This window comes from Arachis ipaensis, chromosome B6, assembly GCF_059453495.1.
Source record: "Arachis ipaensis isolate K30076 ecotype BB chromosome B6, ASM5945349v1, whole genome shotgun sequence".
Lineage (NCBI taxonomy): Eukaryota > Viridiplantae > Streptophyta > Magnoliopsida > Fabales > Fabaceae > Arachis > Arachis ipaensis.
The window spans coordinates 56,567,585-56,588,037 of NC_142441.1; the positions used below are offsets into that span (position 1 = coordinate 56,567,585).

A 20,453-nucleotide genomic window follows, 5' to 3' on the forward strand; every position below is an offset into this window, starting at 1 on the left:
TACCCATAATTGGAATCCTTCGGAACCTTGGGAAAGGAATGGAGGATTCATGCTAGAGAAGCTTTCTCACAGTGAATTGGATTGGGGTTTGGATGGATATTGTGACATGTAATCCTACCAAATTGTGGTTCATGAAACTGTGTGGTATAATCAGTGATCGAGCATCATCTCTTCTTATGAACATTTAAACCAAGGGATTGGGAATTTGTTCGTTTTTAGAGAGAATTGGTGAGCCAAGGGATTGGGATCCAATCATATAAGATTGCCAAGCAAAATTCAATGAATGCATTGGTTGAGGAAGGAATAAAAATGTTTTAATTCGGAGATCTCAATATCTCCTAACACCCAATGAATTCCCCATTTCTGATTTCTACTTTCTCTTTACATTCTGCAATTACATTCATGCAATCACCCCCATTCCCTTTTAATTTCAGCAATCTAGCTTCTGCTCTTTAATTCATGCAATTTAAGATTCCGCCATTTAAATTTCTTGTCATTTACGTTTTCCGCCAATTTTACATTCCGCAATTCTCATCTAAATCTTGATTCCGCTCAACTAGAACAAACTTCTAATCCGAATTGCTCACTCAACCAATCCTTGTGGGATTCGACCTCACTCTATTGTGAGTTTTTACTTGACGATAACCGGTGCACTTGCCGGAAGGAATTTTGCCGATCGTGCAATTTCCTAAATCGTAGCATAACAAGTTTATGCGCATCAAGCATGCTTCCCAAAATTTTTATTTGAATTATTTTATTCTTTTCAACTTTTCTACCTTTTTGTTTTTATCATCCATGTTCCCAATAGGTTTCCCACATGTAAACCATACACAATTTCTACCTTAGGCTAACCAAGGATTCAACTTAGGATTTTTAGTTTGTTTTTCTGCTTAAGGCTAGTAATGTGGTTTATAGAATAAAAGGGGATTTAAAGGCTCAAGGGGGCTAACAAGGGTGATGTAAAAGGTAAGCTATTTTGGGGTAAGTGAGCTAAAATCAAATAATGGCCTCAATCACTCTCTTGGTATGTATTTCTATTCTATAATTGGACATATAGATTAAAACAAAGTAAAGAACATCAGAATAAATAAGAAGGGCGGAACACACAGGAATAAAATATTATAGTTTGAATGTAACCATAGAATTAAGCTCAAAACTCACAGGCTGTGTGTTCTCTAGCTCAAAAATCATTTATCAGTTATGTATGTCATGCAGGTTCAGTTAAAAATTCCCATTATTCTCAATGTAAAACTTAAGGTGGCTTTAAAGTTTTAGTTTCTCCTTGATGAAATGTTGTTTACTAACTAACATGTAATGCTATATATACAAGTCGTGTGGATTATTTCTTATTATGTTCAAGTTCCTAGTTTACTTCCTTTTTATATTTTTCAATTTAAACTAAGATATCTTATGCTAAAAAGGGTAAACTATACTAATTAATCCACAATTTCTATAACTAATAAGTTAGAATTGCAACTAAAACTAAATGGCTAAAATATGAACTAAAGATGCAAAATGCAGAAAATAGAGTATAAATACATGAAAATAGCAATGTATAAGTACTGAGAAAAGAAAAATAAAAATAAAAAGAAAAATACAGAAAAAGAGCAAAATAAAATGAAAGAGTCTGTAGTGGTTCACCAAAAAATACGCCAGAGATGGCGACCTCCCCATACTTAAAATAAAGCATCGTCCCTGATGCTCACTCAAGCAGGGTGTGAAGGGGTGTCATCACTAGAAGGGTGGGTAGCTGGAGTCTCTGTGATGGTAGTCTGAAGATTTGCCTGCTGCAGAGGAGGTGCTGACTGGATAGGGATCTCGGGGTCTACAACCTGAATCTGAGGCGGAGCCTCCTGATGTGATGCGGCCTGCTCTGTGTCTGCCTGCGCAGCCTTGCTCTGTGGATGGGTTGCTGCCTCGTGATCATCCGCCTCCTCCTCAGATGCCTCGGATGGTGTGTCAGGCTCGGAGGGGATGTCGCCAGATCGTATCATTAGCTTCAGGTGCTCATAGTGTCGCTTGTTGCGACGCTCCATCTTGTCAAGCCGTCGAAACAAGCGGTGCACTAGATGATAGACGGGCTCTGGGGCAGGTGGAGGTGCAGTGGTGGTGGCAGGGGTAGCTGTGGAAGAAGAGGGGCCGGCAGATGGTGTGGCTGTCTCAACAGTAGTAGTGAGGAAATGAAGTCTGTAGCCCAAAGCCAGAAAGTTTCTACTGTGAGGGATAATCTTCTTGCATTCGACAGCAGGTGGCTTTGCATCAGCATCCTCCCAAGGTACGTCAGCTCGACGGCCTAGCTGTGTAATCAGATAGGGAAAGGGAAGAGTGCCTCGGACGTGGACCCTAGCCATATAGTACCGGATAAAGCGTGGCAGGTACAGGTCCTTACCCTCCATCACACCCCATAGGAGGGTGATCATAGCGGCTGGTATCTTATTCTTGTGAGTACTCGGCATAATGAAGTTGCTAAGTATCTGATGCCATAGCTGAGCCTCATCATTCAAGTAAATCCGCTTGATTCCCTTTGGCATGGTAGTGTTCTGACCCATAATGCAAGGAACGGTCAGGTCAAGAGCTATCCTGGCCTTGACTGCATCCCAATCAAACTTCATGAAGCGCATGTCCTCCTCAGCTCTTTGATAATCATCCAGCTAATCAGTTTTAGGCAGAAGTTTCTGAACATCTTCAATGGCCTTTTCAGTGACCAGAATCTGCTTCCCTCTGAGGTTCACTGCATCTGGGGAAGTCTTGAAGTAATTGCAGTAGAATTCCCTTACCCAAGATGCATTGACCTCAGTCAGGTTTCTTTCCAGGAAGAACCAGCCTCTTTGTTTGATCTGATCAGAGGTGTATTGCTGGACTTCTTCTGGGATCTTCAAAGTCCTCTCCAAGTATAGGTTCCTTTGCAAACACCAGATACTTCAGCTCACAGTATCGGTTTGCAAACTTTACTAGATCGTTAGCAGGGAGTAGCTGGTCAGCCTTCTCCTGCGGGGTAAAATTTTTCTCCCGCCAGGAGTCATCGTGCATGATGTCCATGATGGACATGGAGGATTCTCCTCTTTTACGTTTGCCAGTGGTCGCCTTTGCTTTTCCCTTTCTCTGGGAGGCAGACATCCTGAAAAATAGAAAACCAGGATATAATAAAAACAGGAAAACAAATAGGCAAATAGTCAAAAGAAACACAAAGTGGAAAAGGAGCAATAGGATAAGGAAAATGAGTTAAGTAAATGTGCATTAAGGATTGTATAGGAGTTAAAAGTTTGAAAAGAGGAATTCATAATCCAAAATGTAATAGAAGGCATGTTAATTAGGAAAAAATTATCAGTATACCATGGTTAAAAGATTAAAAAAAAAGTGAAAAACCAGAAGAGATGTTTTGAAAGGTTAGTTTGGTTAGAATTGAAAAAGAGTTCAGGAAGTTAAAATTAGTGAATTAGTGAAAAATGGGGTAAGGTAAGTGGCATAAGGATAAGTTTCTAAGTAACAAGCATTCATAATTAGAAGCTACAGGTAACTCATAACCAAACAAGGAAAACATGTTGATGATGATTCAGATAGATATAGAAATAGCAAAAATTGGAATAGAAATATCAAAAATGCAATTTATGAACCAGGAAATCAAAGAGAATGAGAAAGCTTGCCCTGGCATTCAGGAATTGGTTTGGTGATATCTAAGGAAAGCACAGTGGAAAATGCCAAAACCAAGACATGAATGGAAATATTTTACAGAAATTTGGGCAGTATTCCGGCTAAAATTGGATTATCCTGGAAAATAAACAGCAACAGAATAGTTCATATGAATCAAAAATAAAGCTGCAAATAAATAGTATGAATAAGAAAGAGCATAGAAGCATGAACTTGAAGAGCAGCATATGATCGTTACTAAACTTCACAGCAATAGTAGAATTGTAAATTGATAAAACAAGAAACACGAACAGTGCAATTAAACAGGCCTAAATCCACTAACCACATCCTAGGCTACCTAACAACCTAAAATCCACTACAACATGCATAACTAACTAGCCTAAGTATGAACATAAACAGAAAAAATATGAATTAACTACGAATGGATAGAAGGGTGGCGTGTGCGGAACTTGGTAGGCAAATTAAGGAGAGTGGGGCAGAGAGGTGGCTGGGGATGGTGGCGGTGGTGTCTGGCGTGGCGGAGGAGGCTGGCGCGGCGGCGGTGGCTGCTGTTCGGAGGAAGTGAGGGAAAAGGAAAGGAAATGGGGGTAGGGGGTAATAGGGGAAGGAAGGGGGCTGTGGTTGGCGCTGGGCAGTGGTGACGGCGGTGCGGTGGTTGTGATTGCGGAGGAGGGCAGTGGCGGTGGAGGGGGAAGAAGAAGGAAGAAGAAGAAAGAGGGGGGAAAGGAAGGGGGATGGGTGGCCGGCAGGGTGGCGGTCGTTCGGTGATGGTGGCTGGGTGGTGGTGGTGTGATCGGAGAAGAAGAGAGGGAGGAGAAGGTTTGGGGGGGCGCAAATGTTAGGGTTCGCGTGACTTGGGGGGTTATAAATTTGAATCCACGCGATCGCGTGGGGCACGCGGTCGCGTGGTTGGAGTGAAATGGGGGTCGACGCGATCGCGTGAGTGGCGCGATCGCATGGGATAGCTAAAAGAGTGAATGACGCGATCGCCTGGGGCATGCGATCGCATCGCTGGAAATTGTGCTAAACGCACGAATCCAGCGTTGTTTCAGCGCAACTCTCTGTCTCCTTTAGGAGTGTTGTGTAATCCATGCGACGCGATCGTGTCGCTCACGCGATCGCGTGGGATTGATGTTGTGCAAGTGACGCGAATGCGTCAGGGACGCGATCGCGTGGGCATTTTGTGCAAAACGCACAATGGCCGCACGATTCCAGCCTAACTTTCTGGACGTTGGGATTTTTATGCCGATCTCCAGATCACGTGGCCGCGTGAATGACGCGGTCGCGTGGGTAGTGTTTTTCGCAATTTGACACGATCACATGAGTGATGCGGTCGCGTCGCACACCATTTTTTTATGCAAAATACAGAATGCAATGCTAATATGAATGTTATGCATGATTCCAGGTTCAATGAAGTAAAATAAAATAAAACTCAAAAATAAACAAAACGAAATAAAATTAAAATTGAAAAAGGAACGATCATACCATGGTGGGTTGTCTCCCACCTAGCACTTTTAGTTAAAGTCCTTAAGTTGGACATTGGATGAGCTTCCTGTTATGGTGGCTTGTGCTTAAATTCATCCAGAAATCTCCACCAATACTTGGAATGCCAATAGCCTCCGGGGTCCCAAACTAGGCATGTGAAGCTTCTGAGCAGCTTCAAACAGATTGTCAGGCTCCCGGGGTGATGATTGTCAGCATAGATTCCAGGATCCCAATCTTTGCTTTTAAATCCGCCTTCGTCTTGATCTATACTTTTCCATCTGGGCGGTTTAGAAATTAGATTCTCACCAGAATAACCAAACGTTTTCCGAGATCCATCCGATTGATCATGATGCCAATCCGTGCACTTCGAGTCGAAGCGTGGAACCTTATTGAACCTTGTGCACCAGCTCTGAGTACGAGCCATTTCCTTTTTACTCTTAAAGCCGCAAAGAGCTCTAAGTTGGCCATCTGTTTCAAGCAAACCATATTCAAGTGGAAAAACACAGTTAAAGGTTAAGGATTGTACCCACTTGAAACTTGTATTGGGTGGTAATGGCCTTGGGATAGGTGGTTCCAGTGGTTCTGTGAGTTCTACTCCCTTGTACTCTTCTGTGAATTTCTCCACTTCTTTGCAAGATTCTTCAGATGTATCCATGTCCTGATCAAAGCCATTTATGTCTTCCTCATCACTTAAGTCATAGACCGGAGGTTGAGAGAAATATACCTCCGTATCATCTTCGTATTCACTTGGAGAAGATTCTTCGATCTCAGAGAATTCACTTGCGGATGCAAGCTTATTACTAGAAGAACTTGACTTGAGATTATCATTATCAAGGAGACTTGCATCTTGGGTTATTCTGTCTAGTTCTTCATGAAAGACTTGCTCTGGGGATTGCACACAATTTCCCTTAGCATCAATTGTAACGTCCTTGACAGAATGCTCCACAACCTTGGATTCCCATGGAGGTTCAGCGTCTCCTAAGTCTTCAACCAACTCTTCTTCTTTAACAATGACAGCTTCCTCTACTTGTTCCAGGACGAAGCCATGCTCTGTCTTATCTACTGGAGTTTCTAGTATCTCCTTCATGCTACGCTCTTCGTTAGATTGTCCACATAGTGCTATGGGAGGTTCTTGAATGCTTGAACGCCTAGAAGATAATAGACTTACTGCTTGCACCAGTTGATGAAGGGTTATTTGAAGTTGATCTACTGTTTCCTTGAGGCGAACTTCTGATTCTCGGGGTGATGGATTTGGACGTGGTACATTGGGAAGTGGTGGTGGGAGTAATTGGATTGGAATCGGGGTAAATGAGGATCATACGGTGGTGAATGGTGAAAAGGAGCTTGTGAGTGTGGTGGTTCGGAGTTATGTTGAGAGGATGGTCTATAAGCACAGGGTGGGGCTTATTGGTAATTACAAGGTTGTCCACCACGTCTATTTGCTTGGTATGCATTGTAGAATGGTCTTTGTCCATGATATCTTGGAGGGTGTTGTTGCCTAAAGGGTTGATCAGATCTTCTTGGCTCCATCCATCTTTGATTGGTCTGACCTTGATGCATGTTCCTATTATAACTTCCATTCCTTTCAATAACATTAGAACCAAACTCGAAGCGAAAAGGGTGAGAATTCATAGTGGCTAATAAAAATAAAAGGGGAAAATAAAGACAAATAACAAGTAAAAGAAAAATATTTACAATAACCAATAATAAGGCACACGATTGCAGTTCCCCGGCAACGGCGCCATTTTGAAAGAACTGAAGATTGATGGTTTAGATGTTATAGTAAACTCTCGTTGCAAGTATAGTTACTAAACCAAGCAATCAACCTTTCTCACAAACGTTTTGGTTGTCACAAGTAACAAACCCCTAAATAAATTGATAACCGAAGTATTCAAACCTCGGGTCGTCTTCTCAAGGAACTGCAGGGAAGTATGTTCTTATTATTGGTTATGGAGATTGTAAATTGGGGTTTTGAGAATGAGGAATGAATAGTTTAATTAGCAAATAAAGTAAATGAAGAACAAGCAATTTAAATGGCAAGTAAAATAAATAAATGACTGTAAATAAACTTTTGGCAAGGTATGAGAAATTGGAGGTCCTATCCTAGTTATCCTTATCAATGATGATGAGAATTGAATCTTAATTCCACTTTGTTAACCTTTACTAAGATAAAGGAAGGTCAAGGGATTAACTGGGTTGATCTTCGGATCCTATTTATTTCCTAAGAAATGATTGAGATTATTGAAGTTCAATTTAATTAACAAAGATAACAATTATCAATCATGTTTGAGTTTGATAACTCCTGAGTTACTGATTTCTTAACCAAGGGCAAAAGGAGAAAAGTAAATCTATTGGAATAAAAATGCCTTCAGATGGGAATAACAATAATGTAAATAAAAGAAAAGCAATAATAAACTAAAATACCTCAATTAACATTAATTCAAAGAGTAATCTGTAACATAGAAGAATTCATAAATTAAATTGCGAAAGTAAATAAAAGGGAAGATTGAACCTGATAAAGGGATAATCCTGAAAGCGAATAAAATCCTAATTCTAAATCCTAATCCTAAAGAGAGAAGAGAGAGGAGAGAACCTCTCTCTAAACTAAATCTAAATCATGAAAACTAACTAAAGTGGAGACTCTCCTTTGAATGGATGCATTCCCCCACTTCATAACCTCTAGTCTATGCCTTCTGGACTTGGATTTGGGCCAAAAAGGGCTTCAGAATTCACTATGAGCGTTTTCTGCAATTTCTGGTGTGTGGCCTCTGTCACGCGTCCGCGTGGGTCATGCGGTCGCGTCATTCGGAGTTTTTCTTGTCACGCGGTCGCGTCAGTCATGCGACCGCGTCATATGTGTTTCGCTCGAGACGCGCGGTCGCGTCAGTCATGCGGCCGCATCAATGCCTTTTCACGCTGGCATGCGGCCGCGTCGCCCATGCGATCGCGTGGCTGCCAGTTTCTTCAAAAACTCCGTTTTGTGCTTTTCTTCCATTTTTGTATGTTTCCTTTCCATCCTTTGAGTCATTCCTGCCTTAGAAGATCTGAAACTACTCAACACACTAATCACGGCATCGAATGGAAATAAAGGGTAATCAAAATAATTATTTTTAAGCATAGGAAACATGTTTTTCACATACATCACATAATAAAGAAGGAAAAGTAAAACCATGCAATTAATATGAATAAGTGGGTGAAGGATTGAATAAATCACTCAAACTAAGCACAAAATATATCATAAAATATGGGTTTATCAATCATGTCATGTTTTTCTATACTTTTTCATACAAGAAATTGATGATTAGTGCTAAAATATTGAATGCTTTTGTGCTTAAATGGTATATTTCTTTGATCTTTTGATTTTATAAATTTTGTAGGAAATAAGTGGAAAAAGAAGCAAAAAAAGCACAAATTAAGCTCAAAAAGAGAAAAGAAGAATTTTGGGGCACGCTTTGGAACCTTAGGCTACGCTTTTAAAAGTCATGGCATGATATATATATATGCATTAATGCCTTATGCATGCATTTAATTATTAAATCCAATGAACCATGGCATTAAATGAATGAACGCTAACGTTCATTAATTGGCATTGCTAATAAAGCCAATGAATGCATGCATATAATATTATTAAATCAATCCTTTGCCAAGGCATTAATGAAAGCATGCATGCATTTAATTATTAATGCCTTATGCATGCATGAATTAATAACTAAAGCATGCATTTCATTAGAATGAATGAAATGAATGAGCTTCACGTTAATTGGCATTACAAAGCCAATTAATGCATGCATGAAGCATTAAATCATTAATGCCAAGTGAATGAATGCAATGAATGAATGCTACGGCATTACTAAAGAAGTTAATGAAAGCATGCATACATTATTAAAGCCAAGGCATTAATAAAAGTAAAGCAAGGAAGCCTAGCGTTCACTTCCAAAGTGAACGTGGCGTTCACTTCCAAAGTGAACGTGGCGTTCACTTTGTTCACTTTTTCGGGCATATTGGGCTTTGGAAGCAAGGTGCAGCAAGGAAACAAAAGCCAGCGCTCAAGGAAGGTAACACAGCGCTCAAATAGTGAGCACCAAGAGGGAAATGTTGTGCACCATGAAAGGAGCGCTCAACAAGTGAATGTGACGTTCACTAAAGCAACGCCAGGAAGAAAACTTGCACACTGGGGAAGCACACATGACAAGTGAACAGGGCGCTCAATTACTCAACGGAGCGCTCCACTGGAGCATCACCAATGCACCTCCAACCCATTCATTCAAGGGCAAATCCAAATCAACCCATTTCATTGAAGCCCCAAAGCAAGCAAAGCCCATTGACATCACTCAAAGGCACAAGAAACAGTTAGATTAGGAATTTCATTTGAATTGTAATTTGTTTTCAATTTCAATTTCACTTTCATTTTGTAAAGCCTATAAAAAGGCATCAGTTTTATTTCATTAAGAAGGCTAGCTCTACTAGAGAGCAATAGGAGTAGGAGTAGGATAGAACAGAAAGCTCTCTTTGATACCCTTTTATTTTTCTGCACTTTCTATATTTCAATCTTGAATTCAGTTTATGCAAATTTCAATTTCTACAATCCTCAGCTCCAATTTCCTTCTCTGTAATTTTACTTCTCTATTTACATTGCTCCCAATTTACTTTCCTGCAATTCTGTTCTTCTGCACTTTCACATTTTTGTTTCTCTTGAGCTTGCTGTGATCTGAATTTACTTTTCATGCAATTTACAATTCCTGCAGTTGTCCTGAGTTTTTGATTCACTGCCTCTTTAATTTCCAGCACCTAATCCCATTTACATTTCATGCAATTTACCTTTCTTGTCATTTAAGATCCTGTCAATTTACATTCCTTGCTTTTTATGTTTCTGCTCATTTACATTCTGCAACTTTAAATTCACTGCAATTTACATTCTGTTATCAAATTTTCACTTCATTCAATACTGTTAGCTTGACTAAACTGATCACTCACTAAAGTTGCTTGATCCATCAATCCGTGTGGGATCGACCTCACTCTTGTGAGTTATTACTACTTGATACGACCCGGTACACTTGCCGGTGAGTTTGTGTGGAATCATTTTTCCCTCATCAGTCACATGTCCATTTATTTGAACTAAAACTAAGCAAATGAAACTGTTATTTGTTAAATACAATCACCAAGTGAAAAATCTGTCATGAATAGGGATTTCTTGGTGAGGTATTAACAAAAATAGTTAATAAAAGAAAGCATTAAAAATAGGGAAATGACTAAAACAAAGAGAAAGATAAAATTGTCTAACTAAAAGAAAGATAACACTGCAAAGGCATTATGATTATGCAGATAAGTGGTGTTGCTGAATAAATTGCATAGAAAATAAGTGGCACACCAAATTTAGAATCTTAGTGTGACACTTTTCATTTTTGATTTGATGCAATCATCCAGAAAGATTGAAAATAAATTGTTGCAGGGCAACACCAAACTTAGAATGTAATCATATGACAATTTATTGAAATTAAACAAAGCAGACAGAGAAAGTAAACAAAGCAAAGAAATAAAATGTTACCTACGGTTGGGTTGCCTCCCAACAAGCGCTCTTTTAGTGTCATTAGCTTGACATGTTGTTCTTCACTTTCTTCCTCTTCTTCTAGTTTGTTAAGAGGAATGACCTCAAGGGGGAAGAAGATTTAGCTATTGTCCCCTGTCTTGGTCTCTCCTCAGCAAGCTTCCTTTTGTAAGTTGCTTGTTTGAGCTTGCTTGATGGATCAAGGGTAGGATTGTTTGCAGGTGACCTTTTCTTGAATTTTGTCATTGGTATCTGGGTCACAATCCTCTTCTCGGTGCTCTTGTTAGTTGCCTTCACTCCTTGGATATCAAGACATGGTTATTGTGTGATTGTTGGAGCTTTCTCTTCATCAAGAGCTCCTTGCATTGGTGGTTCAATGAGCCCTTCTTCTATGCAAATTTCTGCCTCACTTGAGTATGGACTTCCTTGATTGTCTTCCTCACTTTCTTGTTCTTCCACTTCCTCTTTTGCACTCAACATTTGACTTAATAGCACTTTCATGGAGGAGGTTTATTGTTCTTCCCAAGATTTCTTTATCTCCTCTTCATATCTTTCAATCACAGATTCAAGTGTTGAGACTCTTTGGTTTAGGAAAGTTTGTGGGGGTTGTGAGTTTTCATGTTCCGTTGTCATCTCAAGTGGCTTCTGTAGATATGCATTTTCAGGTTCAAATACCTCCACCACCTCATTCTTCATTGAAATTTTTCTTGACACAAGTGCCTCTTCTTCTTGCTCTTCCACTTCCTCCTTCACATCCACCAATTGGTCTTCATCTTCCTTGCTCAGCAGTTCTAAGTTTCTCCTCATTTGCTCTAAGTGTCCATCCATCTTCTTGAAGAGGATCTCTTACTCTTTCCAGGATTGTTCTTGTCTTTCCAAGGATTCTCTAGTTCTCTCCCAAGAGTCTATGGCACTTTGCAGGCATTGTTTTGCTTGTAGAATGAGAGAAACAGATTGGGGTGGATTTTGTGGGTTTGTTGGTATTGTGGTGAAGTTGTGTTGAGGGATATGAAATGAATTTTGTGAGTAATCAGGTGTGTCTTGTGGTTGGTGAAATGAACTGTATGGATCTTAGAGGAAACTTTGTGTTGAGGTATAGTCAAGTGATGAAGAATTTTCAAATGAAAAATGGGGAGGTGAAGTTGGACAACTTTGCATAAATGAGTTGAAGGTTTGCTCAAGTGATGATGGCTCTTGATTAATGGAGTATGACACATTAGGTGCTCTTTGATTTTAATTCTCCCAAGCACAACTTGAAGAATTGTTGAATTTATCACATGATGGATCATCTTATGGTATTGGGGGACAATCTTGCAAGAATTTATTGAAAGCACACTCCAGTGATGATGTTTCTTGATTAGTGGAGTATGAACTATTGAATGCTATTTGGTTTTGATCCTCCCACCCACAACTTGAGTGATTGTTGAATTCATCATAGTGTGGATTATTTTGTGGTATGGAGGAGCAATCTTCCATGTATGTACTAACAGCATAATCAAGTGATAATGTCTTTGAATGATCAGAATGTGAATCATTGCAATTCCCTTCCCAGCCATCTTTTGTGTGCGTGTCATAACAGTATACGTCACTTTGTGGCTTTGGAAAGTAGTTCATTTCACTTGATTATTCATACATTCTTATTTCTTGGTGATACTCCCAGCCACCATTAGAATAATGACTTGAATCATTTTGTGGTGGTGGGAAATATCCCATATGATTCTCTTGCTCATCTTGTGGTTCTGAAGCATATCTCCATTGATTGGAGTGCTCAGAATCTGTTAAGTCTTGGTGATATTCCCATCCATCATTAGCATAATGACTTGAATCATATTGTGATGGTGGATAATATCCCATGAAATTTGTTTGATCGAAAGATGAGTTGAACTCCATTTGAATTTTATAAAACACATCACCAATGAAAATTGAAATTCATGTCATAGATGAGAATTTCTTAGTGAGACAATAACCCAAACACCTTGGTATCAACTCAAAGCAGAAAATTAAAAGAAAAAACAAAGAAAATGCTTAATCTAGACTTCTCACCCACTTAATCATTGTCGATCTATATCAATCCCCGGCAACGGTGCCAAAAACTTGATGAAGGAAAAATTCAATTCCACACAAACTCACCGGCAAGTGTACCAAGTCGCATCAAGTAGTAATAACTCACAGGAGTGAGGTCGATCCCACAGGGATTGATGGATCAAGCAACTTTAGTGAGGTGATTAGTTTATTCAAGCTAACAGTGGTGAAATAGGTGAAATTGAAGCAGCAGAAAGTAAATTGTAAGAATTGTAAATTGCAGAAAGTAAAATGACTGAAACTTAAAGAGAAAGAAAAGTAAATTGCATCAAATGTAAAGGGAATTGGGTGCTGAGAAATTAAATGAAAGTAGTAAATCAGAACTCAGAACAATTGCAGAAGACTTAAATTGCATGAAAAGTAAATTCAGATCACAGTAAGCTCAAATGTAAAATTGTAGAAAGTAAAATTGCAGGAGAGAAGTATCAGAAACTGAAATTTCATAAACCAAATTGACAATTGTAGAAAGATAAAAGTGTATCAACTATGCTAAGCTCTCTGGAGTCTCTAATCCTCCAAGAGAGATCTGGAGTCTCTAATCCTCCAGCCTGAGCTTCCTATTCTACTCCTACTTCTACTGTGCGCTTCCTTTTTCCTAACAGAACTAAAGCCTTTTTATAGGCATTCCTAAATTACAAAATGAAATTCAAATTGAAAACAAATTACACTTAAATGCAAAATTCCTATTCTAGATGATCCTTGTGCCTTTGAGTGATGTCAATTGGGCTCTGCTTGCTTTGAATTTCACTTGGGCCTGGAATCAGATAAATTGAGCAGAAGTGATGCTTCCAGGAGAGCGTAGCATTTTAAAATTGAGCGCAGCGTTCATTCACCCACGCATACGCATCCCTCACGCTTGCGCGTGCTTTTGCATTTTTGCCCATCGACGTGTACGCGTCACTTACGCGTACGCGTGATCTTCAGATTTTGAGCTTGTGACGCGTACGCATGCCATACGCCTACTCGTCATATCAACGTTTACTTTGTGAATGTAGCGCTCGCTTTGACAACGCTGTCCCATGCGTACACGTCACCTACGCATACGTGTGGTCTTCCAAAGTTTCACATTCGACGCGTTCGCGTCAAGCACGCGTGCGCGTCGTTTGCAAAACTTTGCCTCCAAATTTTAACTTGCTTGAAAACGCTCAGTAAGTAAACGTAGCGCTTTCTTTGCAAATGAGCGCTCTCTTTGCTTATTTCATGGGCCACACTTCCTTGATTTAGTCATGGGCCACGCTTTTAAAAATGTGGCCTAAGGCTCCAAAGTGTGCCTAAACTCCAAAATGTGCCCCAAAACTCTCTTTTCTCCTTTTTAGCTTATTTTGTGCTTTTTTTGCTTCTTTTTCTTCTTATTTCCTACAAAGTTTATAAAATCAAAAGATCAAAGAAATATATTATTTAAGCACAAAATCATTCAATATTTAAGCACTAATCATCAATTTCTTTTATGAAAAAACATAGAAAAACATGACATGATGACATGTCATCAACCCTTACCTTAGCCCCATTACAACCTTGAAAAGACCTTATGATGTTTGCATTGGTATACTAAATTTTGTTGATTAGTTAGATGAAGAACAAAGTCTTAGAAAGCATGACTAGAGAAGAGTAGAGTGATCAACCCTAGACACTTGAGATATTAGAGTGCATATACACTACCAATGAGGGTCCAATGCTTGATTCTATGTTCCCTGCTTTCATGAGCCATCTTCTTACAAGTTTACTTGTCTTTTATTGTATGGTTTGAATTAGTGAAATTTGATTTATATTTGTCTTGAAGAACTTGTTTACTTTCAACCAAGTAGACAGAAATATCTTAGCATATAGTTGCATTCATATATAAGTTACATTTCATGAGTCTTACTTTCCCCCATTCATTCTATATATCTCCTTGAGCTTAGCATGAGGACATGCTAATGTTTAATTATGGGGAGATTTGATGCACCACTATTTTGTGGTACATTTTGTACTTAATTGAGTGGATTTTATCCACTAAACTCACACTTATTCATTGAATTCACATGTTTTACATTTTCCTTCCCAATTCTGTGCTTTGATTAAAAACATGCTTCTTTGGCCTTAAATTACTAATCTTAATCCTCTCTTTTATACCATTCGATGCCGTGATCTGTATGTTAAGTGTTTTCAGGCTTTATAGGGCAGGAATGGCTTAGAGGATGGAAAGGAAGCTTGCGAAAATGGAAGGAACACAAGAAAATAAAGAGCTGACCAGTGAGGAACTACACGCGCGCGTACTTGTCGCGTGCGCGTGATTTGGAGAAATTCACAGCGACGCGTGTGTGTACCTGACATGTACGCGTGAGAAGCGATTTTCACGGTGACGCGTGCGCGTACCTGACGTGTACGCGTGACACGCGAAGAAGACCATCGACGCGTACGCGTGGCTGACGCGTACGTGTACGCGTGACATGCACCACGTGCAGAAATCTCAGAAAACACTAGGGGCGATTTTGGGCTGAGTTTGGACCCGGTTTTCGGTCCAGAAACGCAGACTAAAGCCAGGGAACAAGCAGAGACTCAAAACATATTGAAACATACTTTCATTTACATAATTTTAGGTTTTAGATGTAGTTCTCTAGAGAGGGAGGCTCTCTCATCTCTCTTAGGTTTTAGGATTTTAGGATTAGCTTTTCTTACTTTTAGATTCTATCTTAGTTTAATTAGTTTCTCTTCTACTCTTATTTATTCTAGCACTTTAGTTATCTATTTCTCTTGTTGGTTTGTTTATTTTTCCCAATTTAGTTTATGACTTTTCATGTTAGATTTGATTTTCTATATTTAATGAAATTTGAGGTATTTCATGTTTATTGCTTCTTCTACTTATGTTTTTATGTCGTGCCTTCTAAGTGTTTGATAGAATGCTTGGGAGAGTTTTAAATTAGCTTTTTACATTCTTTTAGCTTTGGTTGAGTAATTGGAGACTCTTGAGTTATCAAACTCCCTTGTTGATTGATAATTGTTATGTTTGCTAGTTGATTTGAATTCCACTAACTCTAGTCTTTCCATAGGAATTGACTAGGACCTGAGGAATCAAATTGATTGGTCCACTTGACTTTCCTTTATTTAGTAAGGGTTAACTAAGTGGGAGCAAGGAACAATTCTCATCACAATTGATAAGGATAACTAGGATATGACTTATAATTCTCATACCTTGCCAAGAGTTTTCTCAATTATTAATTTATTTTCTTATCATTTACATTCCTTGTTCAACCTTTCAAAAACCCCCAAAAGGAGACTTTTCCATAACCAATAATAACTACACCTCCCTGCAATTCCTTGAGAGACGACCCGAGGTTTAAATACTTTGATTTATATTTTTATTGGGTTTGGTTAAGTGACAACCAAAACTTTTGTACGAAAGGATTCTCTATTGGTTTAGAAACTATACTAGCAACGAGAACTTATTTATGAAATTCTTTACCGACAAAAATCCGTTCATCACTAAGCTAATTAAGGATACAATCCAAGGTAAATTATGGTTTTCCGCTTAAGGTTGTAATATGGTGATATTACAAACAATGGGGTTAATTAAGGCTCAAAGGGGGTTAACAAAGGTAGATGCAAGGGTAGGTCTATATGGGTGAGAGAGTTATACAAGGATGGCCTCAATCATGCTCAATGCATTCAAACATCAATCATCGGAAACAAAGAATCAAGCAAAACCAAGATTACAATCATAGAAGAGATATAGCACACAATGAACAAATTTGTGGTTATAAATTGTAACCACTCATTCAAGCTCAAAAACTCACAAGGTATTTTGTTCTCTCCTCTTCTATGTTCCATAAAAATTCATTCAAGCAAGTTTAAAAACAATTTTCCAAATCAATTCAATAGAATGCCCTAAAAATAAAATTCTTAGAAATCTTTGTTGTTTTTCACCAAAATTATTTCCTATATGTATGTATGATGTGATGGATGCAATTTTTCAAAATTTTCCTAGTTCTCTTCCTAATTTTCATCAACCAAAAACTAACATGAATAATTAGGACCAACATTGAACTAGGCACCATGCTATTCACATTATCCAATCACAACTTCTATCTATAAAATATATATCATGCAAAAGATGCAAAATGCAATAGATATGAACTATGAATAGTCTAAGATATATGTACTAGAAAAAAATGCAATGCAACAATCAAAAACACTCCAAATATCTACAAGAAACATAATAAAAAGAAACAAAAATAAAGTGCAAAGTGTTCGAAAAAGAGAATTTACACCCCAAAAAATGTCGAATCCTCCCCCACACTTAAGCGTTGCACGGTCCTCCGAGCACGAACCGATCCGGGGAGAATGTCTCTCAAGAGCTCCACCTTCGGTTGGCGGATGCAGGGGCTCGGGTTGTATTAAAATTGCCAAGTCCAATGCATTCTTGGCATCTTCATCCTCAGTGTCCTCCTCCTTCGCCGGCTCATCCTCAAAAAGAATGAATAAAGTATAATTAAGAATCATCGGGCAAGTAGCACAAAAAGGTAAAGGAAGGAGCAAATACATTGTATACTTGGAGCAAAAAGAAAACAAACAAGCATTTAATTGAGGAAGTTTGTATAGTGGTGCGGCATGATAAAAATTAGCCATGTGTGTATTTCAATTATGCGCGCGGTTGGAACACACACGGTTAAAAAGGCATCCACACAAAAAAAAAGTAAGCATGAGTTCCTCAATTAAATGGCCTAAGATGCAAGCAATAGATGAGCATCAATTAAGGACAAGCAAACTTAGGCAACTACCACAAGAGTGAATTGAGTTTAGAAATTATTGGATATTGAAGTTGTGCAAGTGAAAGGGCAAAATTGATATAAAATAGCACAGCAAACAATAACCAATTCAATGATGAAGAGAAACTACTTATTCATCTTTACGAAGAATCAAATAATCACATGTATAGGGTACTTGCTACAAAAAGCAACAAGTCTTGATAAGAATCAAGTCAAGTCAACTCAAACAAATGCAAAGCATTAACAAGGAGAAAATACCTTATGATGTGATTATATTGACTTAAAAACCATGATGAAATAAGCAATTCCATTCAATTCACTAAATTCAATACGTACTTGTTAAAAATTGCACCAAATAAGAGACAAAAAGTCAATTTCTAAATCAATTTGGTGCTAGTAACTCAAGACAATGAACAAGTACATTATTGAAATTCCAATCCCAAAATAACATCATAATCATTCAAAAGTTCACAATTCTTAATTAGAACGCCAAACAAGGATATAGTCTAATACATATGGTCGCGACAACACATGGAGTGCAGTGCACAAATTCAACAAATTCAAGCCAAAGATTCAAGCATGAACAACCCATAAGTTAAAAATTAAACACTTGCAATGCAACAAACAAACAATTAAGCAAACTTAAACAACCAAAGTTAAATCAAGAAAATAGAAATTAAGCAAGGAACTAAACATAACAAAGAAGATTAAAATAACAAAATTAAAAAGATGAAGAATAGAAAAGAAAGGGATAGGCAACAGTGGCACTTGTGTTAGCCACTGCGAGGCTCATGGCGACGAAACTTCACCGGAGAAGAGAAGAAAGAGAGAAGAAAAGAAAAAGAAAGAAGGAAGAAGAAATGAAAGAAAGAAGAAGGAAAAGAAGAAAAAGACAAGACAAGAAATAGAAAAAGAGAAGCGGCGGCGGTGGTGGCTCCGGCGATGGTTGGACGGCGACGGTGGTGGTCTCCGGAAGAAAGTGGTAGCTAGGTTGGGCTGAGGGGGAGTGAAGAAGAAGAAGAAGTGAAGAAGAAAGGAAGAAGGGGTGTGGAAGGGCTAGCGCAGCAGGGCACCCTTTCTTATTAACGCCCAGGACGGCACTTGTGCGTACGCATAAGGAAGTGTGCGTACGCACACCAGCAAAACTTGGGGGCGTTCAGATGCACAAGACGTGCGAGCGCTGCTGGCAGAGAGGGTCTAAAGACATGTGCGTGCACACAGGGCTGTGCACACACACAGAACACACTTTGTTTTAACAGGACAAAATGACCATGTGTGCGTACGCACAGGAGCTCGTGCGCATGCATAGAATGAAAATGTAGCGGGGTGCACGTGCATAGAGGGTGCGAGCGTTGTGAATAGAGCGTGTTACAATGGGTATGCGTACGCACACAGTTGTGCACACGCACAGATGGGGAAAAATAGGGGAAGTGTGCGTATGCACAAGGCTGTGCGCACGCACAGAACTCATTTTCTGCAACATTTTTAATGCCTCTAAGGCACCAACCATGATATCAATCAAAGGTTTTCAACCCCAAAACATATCATTCATCAAAAACACATGATCAAACATAAAATACCACTAATTTAAACCTAGAATGCAATCGAACTAAGCTAATCAAAGAGACAAAATTCAATAAACAAAAGCTAAAAGAAAGAAGAGTTGAAAGGATATTACCATGGTGGGGTGTCTCCCACCTAGCACTTTGGTTTAAAGTCCTCAAGTTGGACTTTTGGTTGAAGCTTGTGTCATGGTGGCTTATGCCTCCACTCATCCTTGAGTTGCCAACCATGCTTGCTCTTCCAAGACCCTCCAGGATCCCAAACGAAGTACATCAAGCTCTTAAGCAACCTCAAGCCGATAATTGGGACCGAAAATTGTCGATTGTAGAGTTGTATGCCCGGATCCCACACTTTGGTTTCTCTATCATCCTCTTGTTGACTTTCACTTATGCCTTTGAATGAACAACCTCTCCAAGCACCTTTGAAGCACCCACTTGAATCTTGTGATCCTCCCAATTGAACCTTACACCGTTTATGCCTTGAACTCCTTTGGGAACCAACACCCAATCTTTCACCATTTAGCACTCCAAGAAGCACCTTAAGTTGGTGATCCGTTTCCAAGATAGCAAATTGGTATGGGCCTATGAAGCTCATGGAGGAAATTGTCACTCATTCAAATTGCCCTTGAGTTGGAGTCACTCTTATAAACTCTTACATGTATGCCTCCACTTCTTGGATGATCACCTCTTTCTCACCACTCTTTTCTAGCTCTTCCCTTTCTATCTCAAACTCCAAGGGGAAAGCTTCCTCAGGATCATTGAGGAGGTTGACCAAGGTAGACAAAAAATCATTGATGATGCAATCCACTTCTTGATCAAACTCCCACACTTCTCCATTTAACTCTTTCGGTTCACTAGTTCTACCTTCCGTTACTTGTGACTCAAGCTTCAATTCTACTTCTTCAATTTGAGACTCCATGTTCCCCTCCTTACTCTACTCCTTAGTTGATCCTCCACCTTCTTCAAGGGGGATGTCTTGAGTGGTTGAGTGTAGTGAGGCCAAGTAGTTCATCGCTTCGGCTATGGTAGCAATGACCTCCTCTTGCTTCTTTCAAAACCCTTCTTGCTCTTGGAAGAATGCTTGAAGGTCTTGTTGTTCTTGGGGCAAGGGTTGGAGAATTTCACAATTTAATGGAAGAGAAGGTTCAAAGGTTGGGAGAAAGGTTGTATAGTAGGGAGGTGTGTTATGTGGGTGAGGGTATTGAGGTGGTGTATAAGGATGTGATGGGTCATATGGTTGATGGTAAGGTGTATAAGTATCTTGATTCCATGGAGGTGGAGGGTGTGGTACTTGAAGGTTTGGTGGTTGGGGGTCATGTTGGGGGTATCTTTCATATCTTTGGATTTGGTATTCACATAGGGGAGGGTTTGGCTCGTTGTAGTATG

The 20,453-nt window shown here is 39.2% G+C and overlaps 1 pseudogene; it reads right to left on the reverse strand.

Annotated features, from left to right (window-relative positions):
• Window positions 1-1,706: 1,706 nt before the first annotated feature.
• On the reverse strand, window positions 1,707-19,986 carry LOC148555681 (uncharacterized; annotated as a pseudogene).
• Between the last annotated feature and the right edge of the window lie 467 nt (window positions 19,987-20,453).